The sequence below is a fragment of the Globicephala melas genome, chromosome 8 (genome assembly GCF_963455315.2).
Source record: "Globicephala melas chromosome 8, mGloMel1.2, whole genome shotgun sequence".
NCBI lineage: Eukaryota > Metazoa > Chordata > Mammalia > Artiodactyla > Delphinidae > Globicephala > Globicephala melas.
The window spans coordinates 85,784,947-85,795,173 of record NC_083321.1 but is presented as its reverse complement, the minus strand read 5'-3'; the positions used below and the strand labels follow the sequence as shown (position 1 = coordinate 85,795,173).

The window sequence follows — 10,227 nt, the reverse complement described above, 5'->3', positions numbered from 1 at the left end:
TAAAAAGAAAAAATGATGGTGGTAGGAGGGGACAGAAAGGAGAGAGAATGGCTGAGCAACATAGAAAATCAGCCAAAAGACTCTCTAGAACAGAATGACTATTAATTCCAGTTGTGATGGGTCGGCAGTGCAAACCCCATCTATTTCTTAATTTCTCTAAACGTTTTGTAACATCTGCTACACAAAGGCTTTGTGTGCATAATTTTATTTGTGTGTGTGTGTGTATGTAAAACTAAGAAAGGTAGCTAAAAAACCCATGCAGTAATGAGCAAGTTGCAAGATACCAAGTGGAGAACAAGAAGTCAGCTGAAGCAGGAGACAGTTATGAGAACATAAGCCCCCCAGGAATGCACAGAAATCTTGGACAGGGATTTGGACTTTCAACATGAGGTATGCTGGAGACCAGTCTTGTCTAGATTTTAAGAGTCAATTTGACCCTGGATGTCATCTAAATTAAGTAATAAATGCTCTACAAAGGTTACAAATGACATTACAAAATGATAAACACTGGACTTAGTAGAATGTTACAATTACCTGTAAAATGCAAAGAGTCCTGGAGAAGAAATTAGAAGTCCTGAATTTTTTTTTTTCTTCAACTCCCAGCACCTTTATTTTTCCTAGAATCTAGATATAATGAACTCTAGCAGGGCAGTTATTACTATTTAAGCCTTACACTTTAGATTCTTTAAACTACTTCAAAATTTGTAAATCTGAGAATGCACATTCCAATAACCGCGAAACTAAGATTTGAGATTATACCAAAAAATTTACTCACTGTTTATGTGACTACACAAAATTTTGTGTGCAGCACATGGACATTAATGTTGCAGAATTTGGCCTTTTTTAAAATTGAAGTATAGTTGATTTACAATGTTGCAATTGTTTCAGGTATACAGCAAAATGATTCAGTTATATGTATGCATACATATATCTATTCTTTTTCAGATTCTTTTCCGTTATAGGTTATTGTAAGATATCGAATAGTTTCTGGTCTTATACAGTAAATCCTTGTTGTTTATCTATTTTATCTATTGTAGTATGTATCTGTTAATTCCAAACCCCTAATTTATCCCTCCCCCTCCCCCTTCCACTTTGGTAACCATAACTTTGTTTTCTATGTGTGTGAGTCTATTCTTGTTTTGTAAATAAGTTCATTTGTATCATTTTTTAAGATTCCACATATAAGTGATATCATATGATATTGGTCTTTGTCAGACTGACTTCACTTAGTATGATAACTTCTAGGTCCAGCCATGTTGCTGCAAATGTTAATATTTCATTCTTTTTAATGGCTGAGTAATATTCCATTGTATATATATATATATATATATATATATATATATATATATATATACCACATCTTCTTTATCCATTCATCTGTCAATGGGCATTTAGGTTCCTTATAAAACGCTAAAAATAGATGATAGGAAATGCTTACTTAAATCTTTTACTTAAGTAGTACTATAGGAATTTACAGTCTTGACCAAAAGAGGACACAGGTTTCTCATTAAACTTTATTTTAATGGGTCTCAAAATTCTGTGACAGATTTTTAGTCAAATTGTTTCTATTAAAAATTACTGATTTTAAAAACTTATAACTTAAAACTGCCATATGCACACAAAAACAAATGGTCCACAACATATTTCCCTTTTTTTCCTGAAAGTTTTACAATGCATTATCATTAACCAGTCTTTTACTGTTAAACTTAAATGGCCAACAGAAACAAACAATCCTGATAATGTTCTTCAACAACTGATTAAAACTGGGGTGTCAGGTATTAGGAATATTATTCACTTAGCCTTCTGAACTTTCTGGGTCATCCACTGTTTTGACGACACCCAAGACACGTCTGTCTCATGTCACAAACAGCAAAATGACCCTGAGGAGGATTGTCAGAAAATCTCTCAAATACATGGGCTTTCCAGCAACCAAATGAACCATGCCAGCATCACCAGCTTTAAAGAATTGGGAACCATCTTCCAGCTTCTTCACAGAATAGCAGTCAACCTTCCTTTTCAGCCCAGCAAACTTGCAAGCAACATGAGCTATTTGACAATCCTGCGCAAGTGCATAGCCAGCACCAATTTGGCCTGGATGGTACAGGATAATCACCTGAGCTGTGAAGCCATCTGTTTCCATTGGTAGGTCATTTATTTATTTATTTTTGGCTGCGCTGGGTCTTGGTCATTGCATGCAGGCTTTCTCTAGTTGCGGAGAGTGGAGGCTACTCTTCGTTGTGGGCGTGGGCTTCTCATTGTGGTGGCTTCTCTTGTTGCGGAGTACGGGCTCTAGGCACATGGGCTTCAGCAGTTGTGGCATGTGGGCTCAGTAGTTGTGGCACATGGGCTTAGTTGCTCCACGGCATGTGGGATCTTCCAGGACCAGGGATTGAACCCATGTCCCCTGCATTGGCAGGCAGATTCTTAACCACTGTGCAACCAGGGAAGTCCCTGGTGGGTCATTTTTGCTGTCATCAGCCACAGTGCCACAACAAACATCTCTGACAGACATGTTCTTGACATTGAGGCCCACCTTGTCCCAAGATAGAGCTTCACTCAAAGCTTTAGGATGCATTTCAACAGACTTGACTTCAGTTGTAATGGTGACTAGAGCAAAGGTGACCATTATGCTGGGTTTGAGAACACCAGTCTCCACAGGGACAGTGCCAATACCGCCAATTTTGTAGGCACCCTGGAGGAGCAGATGCAAGGGTTTGTCAGTTGGAAGAATTGGTGGCAGGATGCAATCCAGAGCTTCAAGCATCGTGGTTTCACTGGCATTGATTGCCATCTTTATGAGTGACTTTCCATCCTTTGAGTCAAAGCATGTTTGTACTTGGCTGCAGCATGTTGTCACCATTCCAACCAGAAACTGGCACAAGTGCCACTGTGTTGGAGTTGTAGCCAATTTTCTTAATGTAGGTGCTGACTTTCTTAATGATTTCCTTTTATCTCTTCTGGCTGCCGGGTGGCTCAGTGGAACCCATTTTAACACCAAGAATTAGTTGTCTCGCCCACAGTCTGTAAGCCAGAAGTGCATGCTCACAGGTCTGCCCATTCTTGGAGATCCCTGCTTCAACTTCACCAATGCCAGCAGCAGCAGCAGTCAGCGCAGCACAGTCAGCCTAGGGTGTGCCTATAGGCATGTTTTGGGTAGTCTCTGTGTCCTGAGACATCAATGATACTACTTGCTGGTCTTGAATTTCTACAGGGGAATATCAGTGGTGATACCAAGCCCATGTTCAGCTTTCAGTTTGCCCAATACCCAGGCATACTTGAAGGAGTCCTTTCTCATATCAGCAGCCTCATTCTCAAATTTTTTCTTTGGCTCTTTTGTTGATCCCACCACATTTGTAGACCAGATGGCCAGTGGTGGTAGACTTGCTCTAATCTATGTGTCTGGTGACAACAATATTGATATGAATCGTTTTCTTTCCCATTTTGGCTTAGATTTAGTTGTGATACTTGTGATCTGGTGGTAAATCTGTTGTGAAAAAGTAGGTTTGAATTCTGTGGCATTAAGTAATTATGTGACTTTGGGAAGATGCTTAATTACTCTGAGCTGCAGTTTTCTTACCTGTCAAAGGATAGAAGAAATTAATTATTGGTTCTCTTATCTGTAAAATGGCTCCAATGGTAACTAAGATGCCTTAGGAAGGAGCACAGTATTTGGAATCAGGAAAAATACACCTACGTTTGCATCCTGCTCCTGCCACTCTCTGGCTGTGTGACCTTCAGTTAGCTACTTAACTTCCTAAGCCTTGGTTTCTTCATCTATAAAGTAGTAATAATAACACCTATGCCTCAGATGGCTCTGAAAGGATTAAATATTTTAGCCTAGGTAGAGATGCTTGATAAATATTAAGCCCATCTCTTTCAGATTTAAGTTCAATTTCTTCAGTTTCCTTCTTCATGGTCTTGAAAGAGAAAAATTTCTGGCTCTGTTTTGCAGGGTGACCCAACTTCATACCAACTTACCTCTGTGGAGCAGAAAAGGAAATAATGTTAATTCATCTTTACATTTCCCAATTATATGGAATTTAACAGCAATATTCAAATCCGTACGCTGCTATGGTTACTGGTATAATGTACTAAGTATTAACCGAGAAAACTCTATTTAAGAATGGCATCCAGAGAGGTGGTAAAGTTTGCCTACAGATTCTTTCACTACTATGTAGCTTCTATATCTACTGTAAAGATAATACTTTCCCAGTGTCAATTTGAAGTCCCAAGTCTCTTTGTATTCATAATCCTGGAAGACACAGTGGTAGTGGAACTCTTGACTCACTTTTTTTTCCCCTGGGAATAATTGGAGGCTGTAGTCATTACCCACCTCACTCCTAACCCCAATAAGCTAGGAGTAACTCCATTTAGGTTTATAGCAAAAGGCAGCCCACAGCAAAGAAGGTATGAAACCCTCAGTTTTCCTATGCAAATGGGAAGTCCATTTCTTGATCTGGATCTTGTCCTAACGGTTCTTCTCACTAAATACCCAGCCATCATAAGGATGCCTTGGATAGGACTTTATCTCACTAAATACTGCTTTTGCAGTATTGTTGAAGAACAGCAAGAGCAAGGGCACAAGTCTGTCTGTCTTACTTCTGTCCATATTTCTTGGGTGCCTACACTTTCTGTCTCCCTATGTTCCTAGTATCATGAAAGGGGAAAGGGAGCTCTTCCCAGTACCTAAGAAGTGTTGATGGGCTACTTTATCTGTCCTAAATCTTGTATTTCCTATTGGCCTTATGACATATCCATTTCACCCACAGTGTGTATCTGAGCTTTACCTACCAAAGAAAGTTAGATTTAGGGGAGGGGGTCTGAGAATGGGTGGAAAGCGACGTACAAATATATTATTCTTAATTTTGGTTCACATTTTCAACTGTTATCTTTATGGGATGAGTATATACTGCATTGATCCAACGGCTTTATAATCACTCTTAGGTTGAAATGATAGTGCTAAGCTGATTAAGAATTTCCAAATGAATGTTGTATTTCAAAAGATGCTCTTCTAGGCTTTGTGTTAATATGTGCTGCCTATATTTCTGACCTAATATTTCTCTTTATTTGTATGGCCCGTAATCTTTCTGTGATAAGTATTAACAATTCTAAATTCTAAATTCCTAAAAGAAATGAGCAGATTATGAAAGTTTCTCTACCATGTTGTCATTAGGATGGTAATGGAGTACAAAGATAGCTGGTGCTGATTCAATTTATTTTGCCCTGGAAATACACAATGCCCTAAATTATAAATATACCTTAAACTGAGAGATTCAGTGCTTCAGTGTAGATATAACATCAAAACTATGTCTTAGATTTTTTTAAAAACATCTCTATTGGAGTATAATTGCTTTAAAATGGTGTCTTAGTCTCTGCTTTATAACAAAGTGAATCAGATATATATATATATATATATATATATATATATATCCCCATCTCCTCCCTCTTGCGTCTCCTTCCCACCCTCCCTATCCCACCCCTCTAGGTGGTCACAAAGCACCAAGCTGATCTCCCTGGGCTATGTGGCTGCTTCCCACTAGCTATCTATTTTACATTTGATAGGGTTTATATGTCCATGCCACTCTCTCACTTCGTCCCACCTTACCCTTCCCCCTCCTCGTGTCCTCAAATCCATTCTCTACGTCTGTGTCTTTATTCCTGTCCTGCCCCTAGGTTTGTCAGAACCATTTTTTTTTTTTTTAGATTCCTTAAATGTGTTAGCATACAGGATTTGTTTTTTTTCTTTCTGACTTATTTCACTCTGTATGACAGACTCTAGGTCCATCCACCTCACTACAAATAACTCAATTTCGTTTCTTTTTACGGCTGAATAATATTCCATTGTACATATGTGCCACATCTTCTTTATCCGTTCATCTGTCAATGGACACTTAGTTTGCTTCCATGTCCTGGCTATTGTAGAGCTGCATTGAACATTGTGATCCAACACTTTTTTTTTTAAACATCTTTATTAGAGTATAATTGCTTTACAATGGTGTGTTAGTTTCTGCTTTATAACAAAGTGAATCAGTTATACATATACATATGTTCCCACAACTCTTCCCTCTTGCATCTTGCTCCCTTCCACCCTCCCTACCCCATGCCTCTAGGTGGTCCAAACCACCGAGCTGATCTCCCTGTGCTATGCGGCTGCTTCCCACTAGCTATCTATTTTACGTTTGGCAGTGTATATATGTCCATGCTACTCTCTCACTTTGTCACAGCTTATCCTTCCCATATCCTCAAGTCCATTCTCTAGTAGCTCTGCGTCTTTATTCCCATCTTACCCCTAGGTTCTTCATGACCTTTTTCTTTTTTTTCTTAGAGTCCATATATATGTGTTAGCATACGTTATTTGTATGCTATCTGTATGACAGATTTGTATGAATCTGTATTTGTATGAATCTGTATGACAGATTCTATGTCCATCCACCTCACTACAAATAACTCAATTTCGTTTCTTTTTATGGCTGAGTAATATTCCATTGTATATATGTGCCACATCTTCTTTATCCATTCATCTGTTGATGAACACTTAGGTTGCTTCCATCTCCTGGCTCTTGTAAATAGAGCTGCAATGACTCTTTTTGAATTATGGTTTTCTCAGGGTATATGCCCAGTAGTGGGATTGCTGGGTCATATGGTAGTTCTATTTGTAGTTTTTTAAGGATCCTCCATACTGTTCTCCATAGTGGCTGTACCAATTTACATTCCCACCAGAAGTGCCAGAGTGTTCCCTTTTCTCCACACCCTCTCTAGCATTGATTGTTTCTAGATTTTTTGATGATGGCCATTCTGACTGGAGTGAGATGATATCTCATTGTAGTTTTGATTTGCATTTCTCTAATGATTAATGATGTTGAGCATTCTTTCATGTGTTTTTTTGCAATCTGTATATCTTCTTTGGAGAAATGTCTATTTAGGTTTTCTGTCCATTTTTGGATTGCATTGTTTGTTTTTTTGTTATTGAGCTGCATGAGCTACTTGTAAATTTTGGAGATTAATCCTTTGTCAGTTGCTTCATTTGCAAATACTTTCTCCCATTTTGAGGGTTATCTTATGGTCTTGTTTATGGTTTCCTTTGTTGTGCAAAACCTTTGAAGTTTCATTAGGTCCCATTTTTTTATTTTTGTTTTTATTTCCATTTCTCTAGGAGGTGGGTCAAAACGGGTCTTGTTGTGATTTATGTCATGGAGTGTTCTGCCTATGTTTTCCTCTAAGAGTGTTATAGTGTCTGGGCTTACATTTAAGTCTTTAACCCATTTGGAGTTTATTTTTATGTATGGTGTTAGGGATTGTTCTAATTTCATTCTTTTGCATCTAGCTGTCCAGTTATCGCAGCACCACTTATTGAAGAGGCTGTCTTTTCTCCATTGTATATTCTTGCCTCCTTTATCAAAGATAAGGTGACAATGTGTGCATGGGTTTATCTCTGGGCTTTCTATCCTGTTCCATTGATCTATATTTCTGGTTTTGTGCCAGTACTATACTGTCTTGATTACTATAGCTTTGTAGGATAGTGTGAGGTCTGGGAGCCTGATTCCTCCAGCTCCATATTACTTTCTCAAGATTGCTTTGGCTATTAGGGGTCTTTTGTGTTTCCATACAAATTGTGAAATTTTTTGTTTTTGTTCTGTGAAAAATGCCATTGGTAGTTTGATAGGGATTGCATTGAATCTGTAGATTGCTTTGGGTAGTAGACTCATTTTCACAATGTTCATTCTTCCATCCAAGAACATGGTATATCTCTCCATCTGTTTGTATTATCTTTAATTTCTTTCATCAGTGTCATAGTTTTCTGCAAACAGGTCTTTTGTCTCCTTAGGTTTTTTTATTCCTAGGTATTTTATTCCTTTTTTGCCATGGTAAATGGGAGTGTTTCCTTGATTTCTCCTTTAGATTTTCATCATTAGTGTATAGGAATGCAAGAGATTTTGTGCATTAATTTTGTATCCTGCTACTTTCCAAATTCATTGATTAGCTCTAGTAGTTTTCTGGTAGCATCCTTAGGATTCTCTATGTATAGTATCATGTCATTTGCAAACAATGACAGCTTTACTTCTTTTCCGATTTGGATTCCTTTTATTTCTTTTTCTTCTCTGATTGCTGTGGCTAAAACTTCCAAAACAATGTTGAATAATAGTGGTGAGAGTGGACAACCTTGCATTGTTCCTGATCTTAGAGGAAATGGTTTACCTTTTTCACCATTGAGAACGATGTTGGCTGTGGGTTTGTCATAGATGGCCTTAATTATGTTTAGGTAAGTTCCCTCTATGCTGACTTTCTGGAGGGTTTTTATCATAAATGGGTGTTGAATTTTGTTAAAAGATTTTTCTGCATCTATTGAGATGATCATATGGTTTTTATTCTACAATTTGTTATTATGGTTTATCTCCTTGATTGATGTGTATATTGAAGAATCCTTGCATTCCTGGGATAAACCTAACTTGATAATAGTGTATGATCCTTTTAATGCGCTGCTGGATTATGTTTGCTAGTATTTTGTTGAGGATATTTGCATCTATGTTCATCGGTGATATTGGCCTGTAGTTGTCTTTCTTTGTGACATCTTTGTCTGGTTTTGGTATCAGGGTGATGGTGATGGCGTAGAATGAGTTTGGGGGTGTTACTCCCTCTGCTATATTTTGGAGGAGTTTGAGAAGGTAAATGTTAGCCCTTCTCTATATGTTTGATAGAATTCGCCTGTGAAGCAACCTGGTCTTGGACTTTTGTTTGTTGGAAGATTTTTAATCACAGTTTCAATTTCAGTACTTGTGATTGGTCTGTTTATATTTTCTATTTCTTCCTGGTTCAGTCTTGGAGTGTTGTGATTTTCTAAGAATGTGTCCATTTCTTCCAGGGTGTCCATTTTATTGGCATAGAGTTGCTTGTAGTAATCTCTCATGATACTTTGTATTTCTGCAGTGTCCGTAGTTACTTCTCCTTTTTCATTTCAAATTCTATTGATGCGAGTCTTCTCCCTTTTTTTCTTGATGAATCTGGTTAATTGTTTATCAATTTTGTTTATCTTCTCAAAGAACCATCTTTTAGTTTTATTAACCTTTGTTATTCTTTCCTTCATTTATTTTTCATTTATTTCTGATTTGATCTTTATTATTTCTTCTGCTAACTTTGGGGTATTTTTGTTCTTCTTTCTCTAATTGTTTTAGCTGTAAGGTTAGGTTGTTTATTTGAGATGTTTCCTGTTTCTTGAGGTAGGATTGTGTTGCTATAAAATTCCCTCTTAGAACTGCTTTTGCTGCATCCCATAGATTTTGGGTCTTAATAGTTTCATTGTCATTTGTTTCTATGTATTTTTAAATTTCCTCTTTGATTTCTTCTGTGATCTCTCGGTTTTTTAGTAGTGTATCATTTAGTCTCCATGTGTTTGAAATTTTTACAGATTTTTTCTGTAATTGAAATGTAGTCTGATAGCATTGTGGTTAGAAAGATACTTGATATGATTTCAAATTTCTTAAATTTACCAAGGCTTGATTTGTGACCCAAGATATTATCCGTCCTGGAGAATGTTCCATGAGCACTTGAGAAAAATGAGTATTCTGTTGTTTTTGGATGGAATGTCCTATAAATATCAATTAAGTCCATCTTGTTTAATGTATCATTTAAAGCTTGTGTTTCCTTAGTTATTTTCATTTTGGGTGATTTGTCCATTGGTGAAAGTGGGGTGTTAAAGTCCCCTACTATGATTGTGTTACTGTTGACTTCCCCTTTTATGGCTGTTAGCGTTTGCCTTAGATATTGAGGTGCTCCTATGTTAGGTGCATAAATATTAACAATTGTTATATCTTCTTCTTGGATTGATCCCTTGATCATTATGTAGTGTCCTTCTTGGTCTCTTGTAATAGTCTTTATTTTAAAGTCTATTTTGTCTGATATGAGAATTACTACTCCAGCTTTCTTTTGATTTCAATTTTCCTGGAATATCTTTTTCCATCTCCTCACTTTCAGTCTGTATGTGTCCCTAGGTCTGATGTGGGTCTCTTGTAGACAGCCTATATATGGGTCTTGTTTTTTTATCCATTCAGCCAGTCTGTGTCTTTTGGTTGGAGCATTTAATCCATTTACATTTAAGGTAGTTATTGATTTGTTTGTTCCTATTACCATTTTCTTAATTGTTTTGTGTTTGTTACTGTAGGTCTTTTCCTTCTTTTGTGTTTCCTGACTAGAGAAGTTCCTTTAGCATTTGTTGTAAAGCTGGTTTAGTGG

At 37.2% G+C, this 10,227-nt stretch overlaps 1 pseudogene; it reads right to left on the bottom strand.

Annotated features, from left to right (window-relative positions):
- Positions 1–1,817: 1,817 nt before the first annotated feature.
- LOC115844692 (elongation factor 1-alpha 1-like) lies at positions 1,818–3,155 on the bottom strand (annotated as a pseudogene).
- Positions 3,156–10,227: the final 7,072 nt, after the last annotated feature.